Here is a 19142-nt window from a genome sequence, read left to right as displayed (position 1 = left end):
ATATCCACAGTCACTTTTGGCTAAGTCAAATTTATCAATGGTCCTTTAATACTGTGATAAAGGTGGTTTGACGGTAGCAGTTTATCCTTCAGTAGGCAGCTTTACAAAAGTTGCACGTCTTTACGAAAAAGTTGCATGTTCTATTAAAAAGTTGCATAAGATAAGCATGGTCCTCAGTGGAGTGAAATTGCGCAAATTTATGTGACTTTTTAAATTGTCGCAATAGTAAATCTGTCTAGAGATTAATTTACATAAGAAAACACGCCCACTTTCAGAAAACTGGCGAGCATAGCACAGAGCCAATAAAAGTTGAAAATGTTTGCGCAGTTTTAGCGATTGCGCTAAAATTTGCGACTTTTTCACTCCATTATTTTGACTTGCGCTAATGATAAATCTGGCCCATGCTTTTCCCTCTCCAAGTGGGGCGTTCTCTGCAGTTTTCCTCACAAGTACTGAAGGTTAAGCATGCAGGCCAGAACATGGATTAGGTCAATGACAGTAAGTGAAGTGAGTGGCGGTACCCAAAACAGCATTCTGCAGCACAGTGTGGGTGGTAAATCCACAAGAAAAACACACTTTTGGCTGTGCTAAAGGGAAACAATCATGTGCACACTGTTTAGGCAAAACTGATGGCTCTTTACTTGCACTATAAAAGGATCTTGTTCAGGCACTGAGGCAACTGTATCTGGTTCATGACACCAATTTTACATGCAGCAACTCACAGGGGAGGGCTGGCTGGCAGGAGGAGGACAGGAGTGATAGGATAGATGCAGTTGTTACTCAAGGTGGTTATCCTCACTCAGGCGTTTCCTGGGGCCGTGAAGTAAATGGACAATTGCAACCCTTCTTTCCCTCAAAGCACATCCTGGGTTTTGAGGCTCCTGCCTGATGATGGTTGAGATGCCCTTGATGTTAGGTGGGTAGCAGGGTCCAAGCCAGGAGGGCAGGTTGAGGGCTGGGGGATGCTGGAGGCAAGGACAAGGCCCAACTTCGTTATAACATAGAACAGTCTCTTTAGTGAGGATGATGGTTGATGTAGTACATATGCCCAGTGGCTATGTATAGTATATATGCAGTCTGAACTTTGTTATTTTTTGGACGGCAGACAAACCCGAATATTTTCAGGTTAGTTTCGGACGAATCCACTAAAATGGCGCTTAGCTCCATTTTAGTGCACATTTTGGCCGGAAAAACCCACCAGGGAGGTAGAAAAAGGCTTCATGACCCTGGGAGGAAGGGGGGAGTAGGACTTGCCCTGATTGGCTCCCAGGCTGACAGACAGCCCGGATTAGCCAATCAATGCTGCAGCAGGAAGGGAAGTACCCTAGCAGAACATCATTCTGTGCTGGGCTTTGAATGAGGGTGGTGTGTGATGGTGTCTGCCAGGAAAACAAACTTAGGGATTCAGGGAGAGTAAAAAAACAATCAGGGACAGTCAGAAGTCAATCAAGCTTGTATTCTACTGCCAGGGAGAGTGAAGGGAAAGGCTAGAATTACAAAGAAGAAGAAGAAGAAGAATTGTGTGTGTAGAATAGGAACAAGCGGGGAAGCTGTCAGCCACGGAGTGAGAAGACAGGAGGCACAGCGGCCACAGCTCCTATCAGAACTACAGCTGCTGCAAACCTCAAAAGCAGCTACCTGCAAGCAAATACTTAATTTTTTTTTTACCATTTTAACAGAAATCTTTTTTTGGGGGGGGGGGGAGGAGGGTGGGAGATGGAATAAGCAAAAACTGTACAATACGCGTTCTACCATCAATCTAGCACAGAATACTAGTGAGATCTCTGTGTCAGGTCATTTCATATATTTACATTTTTTTTCTTTGGTTTTAGTTTAAAAAAAACAGTATTAATGAACAGTGATTGAGAACTAAATATTAGGGCTAAATCGGTTTATTATCTCCACACACACAGATCAGTTCCAATTTTTTTGGGGGGTACTGATCACCTGTATATGCTGGTTTGATTTAAATCAATAACTCCTACCCCCCGTAGGAGTTATTGATTTTTAATCACCAGCATATACAGGTGAAACTCGAAAAATATGAATATCATGCAAAAGTCCATTAATTTCAGTAATGCAACTTAAAATTAGAATATTGTGAAAAGGTTCAATATTCTAGGCTCAAAGTGTCACACTCTAGTCAGCTAATTAATCTATACCCCCTGAGCAAAGGGTACCTGAGATTGTGACTTTGGGGTTTTCATAAACTGTAACCCATAATCATCCAAATTATAACAAATAAAGTCTTGAAATATCTCGCTTTGCATGTGATGAGTCTATCTCATATATTAGTTTCACCTTTTAAGTTGCATTACTGAAATAAATGAACTTTGCAAGATATTAAAAAAAATTCGAGTTTCACCTGTAGGTGACCAGTACACCAGTACACACTAGGGTAACAATTTACCTGTGAGTGTTAACGGGAATTTGACCATCAGGCCTCAATTGTCCGTTTCCATGAATTCCATTTCCACATGGTTGGAATTAAATTTTTTTAGGAGTTGTTTAATTTAATTAAACCAGCATATACTGTATATATGATTACTACAACATATGGATAACAACCGTGTGCATTCTGTATTTTGCGGAATGTAACAGCTGGCCCCTAATAGAACAGTATTATCCTTTTCCGTAATGTGGACAATAATAAAACATGTCCTGTTTTATTGTGGAATGGAAATACGGACATACGGAAACGGAATGCACACAAAGTAATTTCCGTTTTTTTGTGTGGATCCATTGAAATGAATGGCTCCGCACACGGTCCACAAAAAAAAAAGGAATGGAAACGGAAAGAAAATATGTTCGCGTGCATGAGCCCTTAATGTGAATTCAAGCATTAGGCCTGAATCGTCCGTTTCAGTTTATTCTATATCCACACGGTTGGAATGTACATTTTGGGGGGATTGTTCATTTCATGAAACCAGCATATATACGTGATTACTTTAACGAAACACAGGGTAGCGCACAAAATGATCTCTGAGTGATAACAAATTTAGGCCTAAATCCGTGTTTTCCTTTTTTTCTGTCTCCATACATTTCCAATCAATTTTTTGGTGGGTTGTTGATTATTTTCAATCCAGCATACAGTATATACCTGATTACTACAGCGAAACACAGGGTAGAGCACAAAATTATCCGTGAGTCATAACAAATTTATGCCTAAACCCATTTTCCTTTTTTTCTGTCTCCAAATATTTCCTTTGAATTTTTTGGGTGGGTTGTCATTGAACCAGCATATATAATGTATTTAGGCCTAAATCCGTTTTCCTTAATTTTTCCAAACATTTCTGATAACTTTTTTTTTTTTTGGGGGAGGAGGGAGTGTTGTTGTTGATTATATTCATACCAGCATATATACATGATTACACCAATACACAGGGTAGTGCATAACATTATCTGAGAAGCCCAAAAATGTCAGGGCTACGGAAGGTTTCCAAATTAAAGACCCAGAGTCAGAATGTGGGTAGTAGTAGCACCAGTTATCCGGCCAAAAGTAGTAGTAGGCTGCAGTTGTCCCTGCTGGCTTCGGAAAGGCGCAACATAATAGTTGAGGAGAAAGAGGATGAGATTGCGGATTCGATGGCTCACTCCTCTCAGTGGCAGCAGGATGACGTGGAGGTGACTTTGGAGTCCAACACCGTTCCGTGGAGCCAGGGTTCACAGTGTTCCTCCTGCTCCTCCTCTTTGCATCCCCAGAGAAGCTTTTCAGTGCAGTTGTCTCAGTCTTCACTGCTCCTTCCTAGTGGGGCGTCTTCCTCTGTCCTAAGAAGTGTCAAGAAAACCCCACTACACCCTATGGCAGATAGTCAAGAGAGTCTCCCTGTTGACAACTTGTGTGAGAGCTGACACTGTTTAGGCTGCCCTGAGGTGTAGTTTCCGGAACAGGCTTGGGACCCCATGCATACCTGTGTTTATGGTGGTGGTAATAGTGGCACGTGTAGCCACTTCTTCCCTGCTAAGACTCCTCCTTGTCCTTGGCTCCATTGTGAGACATATATAACGGAATGTTTGACCATGACAAAAACTTTTCTCCACCAGCAAGTAGCTTGTCTACAATCTGAACCCTCACCTGGCCATGTTGCTATGCAGTTGTAGTACCATTGTAGTAGTGCCTTGTACTCTCACGTGGCGGACAATGAGGGCCACTCCTTCTCATTGTGCGGCAAGCTGCACTAAATGGTGGACACCTGGAGCAGCTTTTATGGGCAGGGACAGTAAATGGCAATGTTTTTTGCAACAGTAGAGAGGCAGCACCCCAGCAACATGTTCAGGTCCTTTTGACCCCCCCCCACCATATCAAGGGGGTGACTCCCACAGCAGGCACTTATCTGCCTCCTACATGGACATGGCCCCATCCCCAAGAGAAGTAGGGAATAGCGTTGCTTGCACTCATGGGCGGACTGACTGTAGACCCTACAGGGAAATTTCCCAGTGGGCCGATGCCCAGAGGGCCACCTGAGCCCTTCTCTTGGCCAGCAGCCAGGTACATAATGATCTGATGCTCTCAGCATTAATGTAGGAGCATTAGGCACTAATGCACCTGGTCAGCGGCAGCAGGTCTCCTCAATTCAACAATATTGTCATCCTGAGGATGATGATACTGTTTTATACTGTGGAGCATGAGACAGTATTATGTGCTGCACTGTGGTATCTGGTTCTGCTGGGGTGGCATTTTGTTCTGCACCATGGTATTGCTGGCCCTGCCTTCTTCCATTGTCCCGCCTTCTGTCAATTTGGACCGCCTTCAACATGGGGCCACTTTTATTTATTTTTTCCAGGGCCTCATTAAGTTCCCAGTCCGCCCCTGCTTGCACTACCCCTCCTTTCTATCAGATGTGTCAAGTCAAGCATTGTCACTCCGTGTTGAATCTGATCGGCCTGGGTGACAATAGCCACATCCTGCTGGCTGTCACCCCACCAACTCCAACTGGGCAAGGTAGTCAGCGACAATGGGCGCAACATCCTGGTCACCCTAAACATGGAGGAAATAACACATGCTCCCTGCATGGGCTTTTAAAAAAATGCACTGGTTTGTGCAAGGTGCTGGCAATGTCCAGAAGACTGTGAGGAAGTGGTGAGGAACATTCTCTTGGACAGCATAGGATCTTATATGTGGCTCAAAACAAGTCCAAATAAGTCCTTGTGAAACGGACAAGATACTGAACACAACAAAAACAATAAAACCTGGACCTGGAGCAGTTTTCTTTGACTAAATACAGGAGCACAGTAGATTTGTTAGCAGTTAAAAAGGAGGATTATTGTGGTTATGCATATAAAACATCTTTTTAGGCTACTTTCACAATTGTGCTATTGATTCTTGGATTGAGATCCGGCAGAGGATCTCTATACCGGAATTAAATGGATCCGTTTTGATTTTGCGCATTTGGATGCATCCGTTCCATTAGGATGCAGTTGTGTGAAGTCAAAATGGTTTTGCAGCGGTTTTGTGTCCGGTCACAAAATGGAATATTGCCGGAACGGAAGACATCCTGAATGGATCTCTTTCCATTCAGAATGCATGAGGACTAAACAGAAAAGTTTTTTTTTCCGGTATTGAGATCCTCTGCTGGATCTCAATACAGGAAAACAACAACGCAAGTGTGAAACAGGCCTTAAGATGTTTTATATGCATAACCACAAGATTCTAACCCCTTAAGGACTTATGACGTACCGGTACGGCATGTTTCCCGAATCCTTAAGGACCCATGACGTACCGGTACGTCATAACTTTAAAACTAAATTGCGGCGTGGCGGGGGTTTATAGGAACAGGATGTCCGCTGAAATCATTCAGCGGGCATCCTGTCACAACGCCAGGGGGGTCCCGTGACCCGTCAATTCAGACCTGCGGTTTGCGGCTTCACCTGCGGTTTGCGGCAGCTATCGGCGGTGCCATCGGGTCCCCATGCGGCTGTAGGGGGGACCCGATGGCATGGAAGGCAGCGCGCTGCCTTCTGGTGACGAGCCTGTGAGATCCAGCCCCCTGCATCTCACAGGCCGGAAGCTGTATGAGTAATACACACTGTATTACTCATACAGCCAATGCATTCCAATACAGAAGTATTGGAATGCCTTGTAAAGGATTAGACCCCCAAAAGTTCAAGTCCCAAACTTACATAAATAAAGAAAAACTGTATTACTCATACAGCCAATGCATTCCAATACAGAAGTATTGGAATGCATTGTAAAGGATTAGACCCCCAAAAGTTCAAGTCCCAAAGTGGGACGAAAAAAAAAGTAGAAAAAATAAAGTTTTCCCCCAAAAAAATTAAAAGTTTTTTTCCCAAATAAAGTAAAAAAAATTTGTAAAAAATAGGGAAAAAAAAAAAGTATACATATTAGGTATCGCCACGTCCGTATCGACCGGCTCTATAAACATATCACATGACCTAACCTCTCAGATGAACACCGTAAAAAATAAAAACTGTGCTAAATAAACAATATTTTTGTCACCTTACATCACAAAAAGTACAACAGCAAGCTATCAAAAAGGCGTTGCCCACCAAAATAGTACCAATCTAACCGTCACCTCATCCCACAAAAAATGAGACCCTACCTGAGACAATCGCCCAAAAAATAAAAAAAACTATGGCTCAGAATATGGAGACACTAAAACAATGACTAAAATCATTTAAAAAAAAAAAAAAAAAGCTGTTATTGTGTAAAACTTATATAAATAAAAAAAAGTATACATGTTAGGTATCACCGCATCCATATCGACCGGCTCTATAAAAATATCACATGACCTAACCCCTCAGATGAACACCATAAAAAATAAAAACTGTGCTAAATAAACCATTTTTTGTCACCTTACATCACAAAAAGTGTAATAGCAAGCGATCAAAAAGTCATATGCACCCCAAAATAGTGCCAATCAAACGTCATCTCATCCCGCAAAAAATGAGACGCTAACTAAGATAATCACCCAAAAACTGAAAAAACTATGGATCTCCGAATATGGAGACACTAAAACATGATTTTTTTTTTGGTTTCAAAAATGATATTATTGTGTAAAACTTAGATAAATAAAAAAAAAGCATACATATTAGGTATCGCCGCTTCCGTATAGACCGGCTCTATAAAAATATCACATGACCTAACCCCTCAGATGAACACTGTAAAAAAATGTAAAATAAAAACTGTGCTAAATAAACCATTTTTTGTCACCTTACATCACAAAAAGTGTAATAGCAAGCGATCAAAAAGTCACACGCACCCCAAAATAGTGCCAATAAAACCGTCATCTCATCCCGCAAAAATTATACCCTACCCAAGGTAATCGCCCAAAAACTGAAAAAATTATGGCTCTCAGACTATGGAAACACTAAAATATGATTTTTTTTGTTGCAAAAAAGAAATCATTGTGTAAAACTTACATAAATAAAAAAAAAGTATACATATTAGGTTTTTGTATCTCTATTTTCCATTAATTCTTTTGGAACACCTAAAGGGTTAACAAAGTTTGTAAAATCAGTTTTGAATACCTTGAGGGGTGTAGTTTCTTAGATGGGGTCACTTTTATGGATTTTCTACTCTAGGGGTGCATCAGGGAGGCTTCAAATGGGACATGGTGTAAAAAAAAACAGTCCAGCAAAACCTGCTTTCCAAAAACCGTATGGCATTCCTTTCCTTCTGCGCCCTGCCGTGTGCCGTACAGTGGTTTACGACCACATATGGGGTGTTTCTGTAAACTACAGAATCAGGGCCATAAATATTGAGTTTGGTTTAGCTGTTAACCCTTGCTTTGTAACTGGAAAAAAATTATTAAAATGGAAAATCTGCCAAAAAAGTGAAATTTTGAAATTGTATCTCTATTTTCCATTAATTCTTGTGGAACACTTAAAGGGTTAACAAAGTTTGTAAAATCAGTTTTGAATACCTTGAGGGGTTTAGTTTATAGAATGGGGTCATTTTTGGGTGGTTTCTATTATGTAAGCCTAGCAAAGTGACTTCAGACCTGAACTGGTCCCTAAAAATGGGGTTTTTGAAAATTTCTTAAAAATTTCAAGATTTGCTTCTAAACTTCTAAGCCTTGTAACATCCCTAAAAAATAAAATATCATTCCCAAAATGATCCAAACATGAAGTAGACATATGGGGAATGTAAAGTAATAACTATTTTTGGAGGTATTACTATGTATTATAGAAGTAAAGAAATTGAAACTTGGAAATTTGCCATTTTTTTACAAATTTTTGGTAAATTTGGTATTTTTTTTATAAATAAAAATGATTTTTTTTAACTTCATTTTACCAGTGTCCTGAAGTACAATATGTGACGAAAAAACAATCTCAGAATGGCCTGGATAAGTCAAAGCATTTTAAAGTTATCAGCACTTAAAGTGACACTGGTCAGATTTGCAAAAAATGGCCAAGTTCTTAAGGTGAAATAGGGCTGAGTTCTTAAGGGGTTAATTCTGTAAGCATACTTTTAATCGTGTTAAATAAAACTGCACCGGATCCCACCCAGGGTGTGCTCTTTGTTTTCAATTCTGTGCAGTAAACTCATAGGGCCAGATTTATCATTAGCTCAAGTCAGAATAATGGGGTGAAAAAGTCGCCAAAAATTGTGCAAACGCTAAAACTGCGCACAAATTTGCGACTTTTTTCTGCTCTGCACTATGCTCGCCAGTTTTCTGAAAGTGGGTGTGTTTTCTTATGTAAATGAATCTCTAGACAGTTTTACTATTGGGACTATTTAAAAAGTCGCAAAAAAGTCGCAAAAAAATGCGCAATTTCACTCCAGTGAGGACCATGCTTATCTTATGAGACTTTTTAATAGAACATGTGACTTTTTCGTAAAAACTTGTGACTTTTTCATAAAGATGTGCGACTTTTGTAAAGCTGCTTACTGACGGATAAACTGCTACCGTCAAACCACATTTATTACATTCTTAAAGGGCCGATCATAAATCTAACTTTAGCCATATGTGAAAGTGGAGTGAGCTGTCAGAGTAATGATAAATCTGGCCCATAGACTCCACGAAGCCAAGGAACAGCCACTGAACCAGCTTAGGGCTCTTTCACACTTGCGTTCTTGTCTTCCGGCATAGAGTTCCGTCGTCGGGGCTCTATGCCGGAAGAATCCTGATCAGGATTATCCTAATGCATTCTGAATGGAGAGAAATCCGTTCAGGATGCATCAGGATGTCTTCAGTTCCGGAACGGAACGTTTTTTGGCCGGAGAAAATACCGCAGCATGCTGCGCTTTTTGCTCCGGCCAAAAATCCGGAACACTTGCCGCAAGGCCGGATCCGGAATTAATGCCCATTGAAAGGCATTGATCCGGATCCGGCCTTAAGCTATACGTCGTTTCGGCGCATTGCCGGAGCCGACATTTAGCTTTTTCAGAGTGGTTACCATGGCTGCCGGGACGCTAAAGTCCTGGCAGCCATGGTAAAGTGTAGTGGGGAGCGGGGAGCAGTGTACTTACCGTCCGTGCGGCTCCCCGGGCGCTCCAGAGTGACGTCAGGGCGCCCCAAGCGCATGGATCATGTGATCACATGGATCACGTCATCCATGCGCATGGGGCGCTCTGACGTCATTCTGGAGCGCCCCGGGAGCCGCGCGGACTGTAAGTATACCGCTCCCCCGCTCCCCGCTCCTACTATGGCAACCAGGACTTTAATAGCGTCCTGGGTGCCATAGTAACACTGAACGCATTTGGAAGACGGTTCCGTCTTCAAATGCTTTCAGTACACTTGCGTTTTTCCGGATCCGGCGTGTAATTCCGGCAAGTGGAGTACACGCCGGATCCGGACAACGCAAGTGTGAAAGAGGCCTTACAGAAGGAAAGAGGGACGCTCCTGCACCTAATAGCCGACTGCCTTGGCTGCAATGCGGCTTACTGGAAACATCTAACAGCGCCCCACTGACTGATCTGGTGAGATCTGTACTCTGCCAGAATCCTCCTTTTTAGCTGCTGACAAATCTACTGTGCTATTTAACCCCTTCAATACCGAGCCACTTTTCACCTTAAATCCCAGGTCGATTTTTGCTAATCTGACATGTGCCACTTTATGTCAGTGGTAAAATTTATAAGTAGATCAGCCGGTACTCCGTAGTTTAGTGAGCGGTGCACGTGTCCAGGGTCGGCGTCCCATACATATCCATGCAAAGAAGACCGGCATTCGCTGATATCAATGCGATAACTTTTTTTTATTATTGCCACATGGAGGAACAAGTACAGGTGACGCGTTTCGACTCTATAACCTGGTTTGACAAAGACTCTTATAGAGTCGAAACGCATCACCTGTACTTGTTCCTCCATGTGGCAATAATAAAAGAAAAGTTATCGCATTGATATCAGCGAGTGCCGGTCTTTTTTGCATGGAGTGGTAAATTTTTGTCAATATATTTCACCTTTATTTATAAAATAATCCCAAATTTTCCAAAAACTCTGAAAAATTCACATTTTCTAAATGTTAATTTCTCCACTTTTAAGACAGATAGTAATACCTCACACAATAGTTATCAATCGACATTCCCCATATGTCTGCTTTATGTTGGCATAATTTTGTAAATGTCATTTAAATTTTTTAGGACGTTAGAATTTTAGAAGCAATTTTTCAAATTTTCAACTAAATTTCCAAAACCATTTTTTTAAGCACCAATTCAGTTATAAAGTTATTTTTAGAGGCTTTACATAATGGAAACCACCCATAAATGACCCAATTTTAGAGACTACACCCCTCAAATTATTCAAAACTGATGTTATAATCTTTGTTAACCCTTGAGGTGTTCCAGAAGAATTTAAGGAAAATTAAGGTAAAATTTCAAAATTTCATTTTTTTGGTAGATTTTTTATGTTAATAATTTTTTTCTTGCAACACAGCAAAGGTTAACAGCAAAATAAACCTCAATATGCATTACTCTGATTCTGCAGTTTACAGAAATACCCCATATGTGGTGGTAAACTGCTCTATGGGCATGTGGCAGCAGTCAGAAAGAAAGGAGCGCCATATTGATTTTGGAGGCAGATTTTGCTAGAATGGTTTTTAGGCACCATTTTGTATTTTAAGAGATCCTGACGTACCCTTACAGTGGAAACCCTCAAAAAGTGACCCCATTTAGGAAACTACACCCCTCAAAAAATATATTAAGGGGTACTGAGCACTTTGACCTCCGGAATTTGGAAACACTTGGTTGTAAAAATGAAAAGTTTTGTTTCTTCCAATAAAATGTTGCTTTAGCCTCAATTTTTTTTACAAGGGGTAACAGGAGAAAAAGCACCCAAAATTTGTTACACATTTTCTCCTAAATATGGAAGGGGGGGGGGGGCACATGGCAAGATTCAGAACAGAATGAGCGCCATATGGCTTTTGCAGCGCAGATTTTGATGGATTGGTTTATGGGTACCATTGTTTTTTATATTTTGAGTGATTGTCTTATATAGGGGTTTTTGTGGGATGAGATGGAAGTTTGATTGGTACCATTTTGGGGTACATAATAATTTTTGATCGCTTGGTATTACACTTTTTGTGAGGCAACGTGACAACAAATGGCTATATTGGCACAGTTTTGAACAGAATAACATCTTGTTTTTGTGTTGCCATTTTCTGAGAGCCATTTTTTTTTTTTTTGGGCGATTGTCTTAGTTAGGGGCTCATTTTTTGCGGGATGAGATGACGGTTTGATTGGTTCCATTTTGGGCTACATATACCTGTTTGGTTGCTTGGTATTACACTTTTTGTGAGGCAAGGTGACCAGAAAATGGTTTTGGAACAGTTTTTTTTTTTTTTTTTTTTTTAACGGCATTGACTTGATGGGGCGGATCATGTGATATTTTTATAGAAACATAGAATGTGTCGGCAGATAAGAGACATTTGGCCCATCTAGTCTGCCCAATATAGGGCCGTTCAATACAGATGCAGCGATACCTAATATGTCTACTTTTCTTTTTTTTCCCTATTTTTTTCATTTATTTTACTTTATTTTGGGAAAAGGATGCTTTTTTTTACTTGAAAGTTTTAATTTTTTATTCTGTAAAACTTTTTTACTTTATTTTTTGTCCTACTCTGGGACTTCAACTTTTGCGGGTCTGATCCCCTGTACAATGCATTACAATACATCTGTATTGTAATGCATTGGCTGTAAGTGTATTACTGAGTGTAATACACTTACAGCTTGTTTCCTGTGAGATCCGGGGGGCTGGATCTCACCAGCTAAGGCCTCTTGCACAAGGCCGTTGTGGGTCTGTGTGGCGGCCGGGACAGATCGAGACCCATTCAACTTAAATGGGTCCGTGATCCGTCGCACTGCAAAAAAATTCAACAAGTTCTATTTTTTTTGCGGTGAAGAGGCACGGACAGAAACACCACGGAAGCACTCTGTAGTGCTTCTGTGGGGTTCTGATACGTGCTTCCGTTCCGAATCTCCGTGATTGCGGACCAATTCAAGTGAATGGGTCAGCATCGGTGATGCGGAGTGTGCACGGGCCAGTGCCGTGTATTGCGGACCAGCCGTATGCAGGCCACAATATGGCCACGAACACACAACGGCGGTGTGCAAGAGGCCTAACAGGGAAGGCAGCCACGATACCTAAGGAAGGCATCGGTCTGCCTTCCCAGCCATCAAGTCCCAGAAGTGCGGAGACCCAATGAACACCCGGGACCTGTCAGGATACCGTACATGCCGTGGTCAGCGCTGACCACGGCATTGCGAGGGTTAATGCACCGGAATTGGTGTTTTCACCGATGCTGGCGCATACAGCAGAGGTCCGGCTATCAGTGACTGCCGGACCCCTGCAGCTGCAGCCCGATCAGCGTGCCGTAGCTGTACGGCGCTGGGATTTCAGACCCAGTTCCCAGTGCCGTACATATACGGCGCTGGTATCCTACGGGTTAGGGTCCATTCACACGTCCGCAACTGTTTTGCGGTCTGCAAAACACGGACACTGGCCATGTGCTTTCCGCATTTTGCCGTGCGCACATGGCCAGCACTATGATAGAAATGCCTTTTCTTGTCCGTGGCTGCGGACAAGAATAGGACATGTTCTATTTTTTTGCGGGGCCACAGAACGTAAGTTCGCATCTTTTGCGGCCCCATTGAAAATGTGGTATGGATGCGGACCCATTTTGCAGACGTGTGAATGGATCCTAAATCAAAGAGAACTGCTCTAAGTCTAGGCTTTTTTGTTTTTATTGTGTTCTCCTGGACTTGCAGTGGCAGAAATGTCTGCAGCTACACTGTTTAATCCGCGATGTTCCAACTCACTGCAATTCAACACTGCACATGCTTGGGCGTCTGAACAAGCAGCGGAAAGCTGTGATCAATTTGGTTATGCACCAGACCACCTCAGCAGGGAGCATGTGTTGTTTCCAGGTCGGGCAGTGGCAGACAAAGGAGGAAGAACAGCTAACATATCTTTTAAAAGAGCTCAGCGGTGAACTAGCAAAACCGTTAACAGATTTATTTAACCAATCACTGGCAACAGGAGTCGTCCCAGAAGATTGGAAATTAGCAAATGTTGTGCCCATTCACAAAAAAGGTAGTAGGGAGGAATCGGGCAACTATAGATTTAGTATTCACAAATGGGAATTTGGTATATGATATTACTGTAGGGGAAAGCTTGGGATCTAGTGATCACCAGTCAGTGTGGTTTACTATAAGTACAGTGACTGAGTCACACCACACAAAAACAAAAGTTTTAGATTTTAGAAAAACAGACTTTTCTAAAATTACATTAGTGGTATACGAGTCCCTATCAGAATGGAACAGTTTCATTGGAGTCCAGGAGAAATGGGACTACTTAAAAGTGGCACTATTGAAGGCAACAGATAATTGCATTAGGCTTGTCAGTAAAAGCAAAAAAAGGAAGAGACCACTGTGGTACTCAGCAGAAGTGGCCAAAATCATTAAAAACAAAAAGATTGCATTTAGGAATTATAAAAAAAAACAAAATGAGGATGACAGGCAAATTTATAAGATTAGGCAGAGAGAGGCCAAACAAGCTATAGGAGCTTCTAAAGCACAGGCAGAAGAGAAATTAGCTCTGTCAGTGAAAAAAGACGATAAGGCATTCTTCAGATACATAAATGAAAAAAGGAAACTAAAACAAGGAATTACCAAATTAAAAACAAAAGAAGGAAGGTATATGGAAGAAAATAAAGAACTAGCTGACTGCCTCAATGAATACTTCTGCTCAGTTTTTACAAACGAAAATGAAGGAAAAGGACCTCAGTTAGGAAAGAAGACTAATGAATCTTTTGATGCATGTGTCTTTACAGAGGAAGAGGTTCTAAGTCAGCTGTCTAAAATTAATACAAATAAGTCACAGGGGCCTGATGGGATACACACAAAGCTATTAAAAGAGATCAGCGGTGAACTAGCAAAACCATTAACAGATTTATTTAACCAGTCACTGGCATCAGGAGTCGTCCCAGAAGATTGGAAATTAGCAAATGTTGTGCCCATTCACAAAAAATGTAGTAGGGAGGAATCGGGCAACTATAGGCCAGTAAGCCTGACATCAATAGTGGGGAAATTAATGGAAACCATACTTAAGGAGAGGATTGTGGAACATCTAAAATCCCATGGATTGAAAGATGAAAAACAGCATGGGTTTACTTCAGGGAGATCATGTCAAACTAATCTTATTGATTTTTTTGATTGGGTGACTAAAATAATAGATGGAGGAGGTGCAGTAGACATCGCTTATCTAGACTTTAGTAAGGCTTTTGATACTGTCCCACATAGAAGGCTTATCAATAAATTGCAGTCATTGGGCTTGGACTCCCATATTGTTGAATGGATTAGGCAGTGGCTGAGGGACAGGCAACAGAGGGTTGTAGACAATGAAGTATATTCAGACCATGGTCTTGTTACCAGTGGGGTACCTCAGGGATCTGTTCTGGGACCCGTATTGTTTAATATCTTTATCAGCAAAATTGCAGAAGGCCTCGATGGTAAGGTGTGTCTATTTGCGGATGACACAAAGATTTGTAACAGGGTTGATGTTCCTGGAGGGATACACCAAATGGAAAAGGATTTAGGAAAACTAGAGGAATGGTCAAAAATCTGGCAACTAAAATTTAATGTTGATAAGTGCAAGATAATGCACCTGGGGGGTAAAAACCCAAGAGCTGAATATAAAATCAGTGATACAGTCCTAACCTTAGTATCTGAGGAAAGGGATTTAGGGGTTATTATTTCAGAAGACTTAAAGGTAGGCAGACAATGTCATAGAGCAGCAGGAAATGCTAGCAGAATGCTTGGGTGTATAGGGAGAGGCATTACCAGTAGAAAGAGGGAGGTGCTCATGCCGCTCTACAGAGCACTAGTGAGACCTCATTTGGAGTATTGTGCTCAGTACTGGAGACCATATCTCCAGAAGGATATTGATACTTTGGAGAGAGTTCAGAGAAGAGGTACTAAACAGGTACATGGATTGCAGGATAAAACTTACCAGGAAAGATTAAAGGACCTTAACATGTATAGCTTGGAAGAAAGATGAGACAGAGGGGATATGATAGAAACTTTTAAATACATAAAGGGAATCAACAAGGCAAAAGAGGAGAGAATGTTTAAAAGAAGAAAAACTGCTACAAGAGGACATAGTTTTAAATTAGAGGGGCAAAGGTTTAAAAGTAATATCAGGAAGTATTACTTTACTGAGAGAGTAGTGGATGCATGGAATAGCCTTCCTGCAGAAGTGGTAGCTGCAAATACAGTGAAGGAGTTTAAGCATGCATGGGATAGGCATAAGGCCATCCTTCATATAAGATAGGGCCAGGGGCTATCCATAGTATTCAGTATATTGGGCAGACTAGATGGGCCAAATGGTTCTTATCTGCCGACACATTCTATGTTTATATGTTTCTATCTTGCTGTCCGTCTTGTAGCTATTGGGGACCCACAATGAGAAACTCCCATGGAGAAGGAGGAGGCGCTGCCACTTGAGGAGGTGGAAGAGGAGTTGGAGGAGAACGAGGATGATAATGATGACTATGACACCGGCCACGACACCCCATAGTCTCAATGGGGGAGGAAATGAAAAGAACTGGCTCCTCGATGATACATTTTCATACTGTGGCGTGGAATGGCAGTATTTTGTACTGCACTGTGGTATCTGGTTCTGCTGGGGCGGTATATTGTGTTGCACTACGGCAGGCATGGCCAACCTGCGGCTCTCCAGCTGTTGTAAAACTACAACTCCTACCATGTCCTGCTGTAGGCTAATAGCTGTAGGCAGTCTGGTCATGCTGGGAGTTGTAGTTTTACAACAGCTGGAGGTCCGCAGGTTGGCCATCCCTGCACTACGGTATTGCTGGCGCCCCCTTCTGTCAATATGGATCCACTTACAACATGGGGCCACTTTCATATTTTTTTCTAGGGCCACTTTAAGTTCCCAGTCTGCCCAGGGTTGCTAACCAGAATTTTATTTTTTTTCTGTACAACTTATCCCAAAATCGGGGACAGCCAAAAAATTTTACGGACAAATTAGAAAACCATAATGAATGATAAAGATTATATGTACCGTATTTTTCGCCCTATAAGACGCACCGGCCCATAAGACGCACCTAGGTTTTTGGGGAGGAAAATAAGAAAAAATATATTTTTAACCAAAAGGTGTGCTTTTGGTGGGTTGGGAACTAATGGTGGTCTGTGGATGGCACTATTACTGGAGATCTGTGGAAAGCACTATTATGGGGGATCTGTGAAGGACACTGTTACGGGGGATCTGGGGATGGCACTGTTATGGGGGGATCTGGGGATGACGCACTGTTATGGGGGATCTGTGGATGACGCACTGTTATGGGGGATCTGTGGATGACGCACTGTTATGGGGGGATCTGTGACGGACACTGTTATGGGGGGATCTGTGACGGACACTGTTATGGGGGGGATCTGTGATGGACACTGTTACAGGGGGATCTGTGGCTGACACTGTTACAGGGGGGGATCTGTGGCTGACACTGTTACAGGGGGGATCTGTGGCTGACACTGTTACAGGGGGGATCTGTGGCTGACGTTGTTACAGGGGGGATCTGTGGCTGACGCTGTTACAGGGGGGATCTGTGGCTGACGCTGTTACAGGGGGGATCTGTGGCTGACACTGTTACAGGGGGATCTGTGGCTGACACTGTTACAGGGGGATCTGTGGCTGACACTGTTAAGGGGGATCTGTGGATGGCACTGTTATGGGGGATCTGTGGATGGCACTGTTATGGGGGATCTGTGGGTGGCACTGTTATGGGGGATCTGTGGGTGGCACTGTTATATATGTGCCATCCACAGACCCCCCACCCCATATCAGTGCCATCCACAAACCCCCCCAGCCCATAACAGTGCTATCCACAGAACCCCAGCCCTTAACAGTGCCCTCCACAGATGTTCCTCATAAAACTGTCATCCACAGACCCCCCCCCCCCCACTGCTGCAGTATACAAATATAAAATGTCTCATTCAATTAAAAGTGGTTACACATGCCCCCTCACTCCTAATATTACCGTACATCCTAACAGCTTCTGTACAACGCAGGCAGGCAGGCCGGGCGGCGCGTCACTCACTGACGTCACTTGCCTGCGCCGCCTGCTTCATTCATAAAGTAGGTGGCACAGGCACGTGACATCAGGGAGTTACGCTGCCGCCCGGCCTGCATTCTACAGAAGCTGTTAGGATGTACGGTAATATTAAAAGTGTGTGTGGGGGGGCATGTTTAATCACTTTTAATTGAATGAGACATTTTATATTTGTATAGTGCAGCACTGGAGGGGCAGGGCCGGACTACAGTGACTGCACCGCCCCGCCACAATTGCCAGCCCCCAGCTCCTCTTCCCAGTCCCTCCCCGCTTGCTCATACATCGCAGCCTGCGATGTAAAAAATGTCAGCATTCGCCCCATAAGACGCAGGGGAATTTTTCGCCCATTTTAGGGGGGGGGGGAGTGCGTCTTATGGGGCGAAAAATACGGGGTAATCGATGTCTACAGGTCAATATACTGATGAGACCGCATTACCAGCGTTTACTGTGAGCTGTAACATGATGATAATTAAAGGGGTTATCCAATCCCTATAATGACCCCCAGAATGCCCGGGCCCCTCCTCTACAGCATACAGGGAGTGCAGAATTATTAGGCAAATGAGTATTTTGACCACATCATCCTCTTTATTAATGTTGTCTTACTCCAAGCTGTATAGGCTCGAAAGCCTACTACCAATTAAGCATATTAGGTGATGTGCATCTCTGTAATGAGAAGGGGTGTGGTCTAATGACATCAACACCCTATATTAGGTGTGCATAATTATTAGGCAACTTCCTTTCCTTTGGCAAAATGGGTCAAAAGGAGGACTTGACAGGCTCAGAAAAGTCAAAAATAGTGAGATATCTTGCAGAGGGATGCAGCACTCTTAAAATTGCAAAGCTTCTGAAGCGTGATCATCGAACAATCAAGCGTTTCATTCAAAATAGTCAACAGGGTCGCAAGAAGCGTGTGGAAAAACCAAGGCGCAAAATAACTGCCCATGAACTGAGAAAAGTCAAGCGTGCAGCTGCCAAGATGCCACTTGCCACCAGTTTGGCCATATTTCAGAGCTGCAACATCACTGGAGTGCCCAAAAGCACAAGGTGTGCAATACTCAGAGACATGGCCAAGGTAAGAAAGGCTGAAAGACGACCACCACTGAACAAGACACACAAGCTGAAACGTCAAGACTGGGCCAAGAAATATCTCAAGACTGATTTTTCTAAGGTTTTATGGACTGATGAAATGAGAGTGAGTCTTGATGGGCCAGATGGATGGGCCCGTGGCTGGATTGGTAAAGGGCAGAGAGCTCCAGTCCGACTCAGACGCCAGCAAGGTGGAGGTGGAGTACTGGTTTGGGCTGGTATCATCAAAGATGAGCTTGTGGGGCCTTTTCGGGTTGAGGATGGAGTCAAGCTCAACTCCCAGTCCTACTGCCAGTTTCTGGAAGACACCTTCTTCAAGCAGTGGTACAGGAAGAAGTCTGCATCCTTCAAGAAAAACATGATTTTCATGCAGGACAATGCTCCATCACATGCGTCCAAGTACTCCACAGCGTGGCTGGCAAGAAAGGGTATAAAAGAAGAAAATCTAATGACATGGCCTCCTTGTTCACCTGATCTGAACCCCATTGAGAACCTGTGGTCCATCATCAAATGTGAGATTTACAAGGAGGGAAA

Source organism: Bufo bufo, chromosome 1, assembly GCF_905171765.1.
Source record: "Bufo bufo chromosome 1, aBufBuf1.1, whole genome shotgun sequence".
NCBI lineage: Eukaryota > Metazoa > Chordata > Amphibia > Anura > Bufonidae > Bufo > Bufo bufo.
This window is presented reverse-complemented; position numbering follows the sequence as displayed.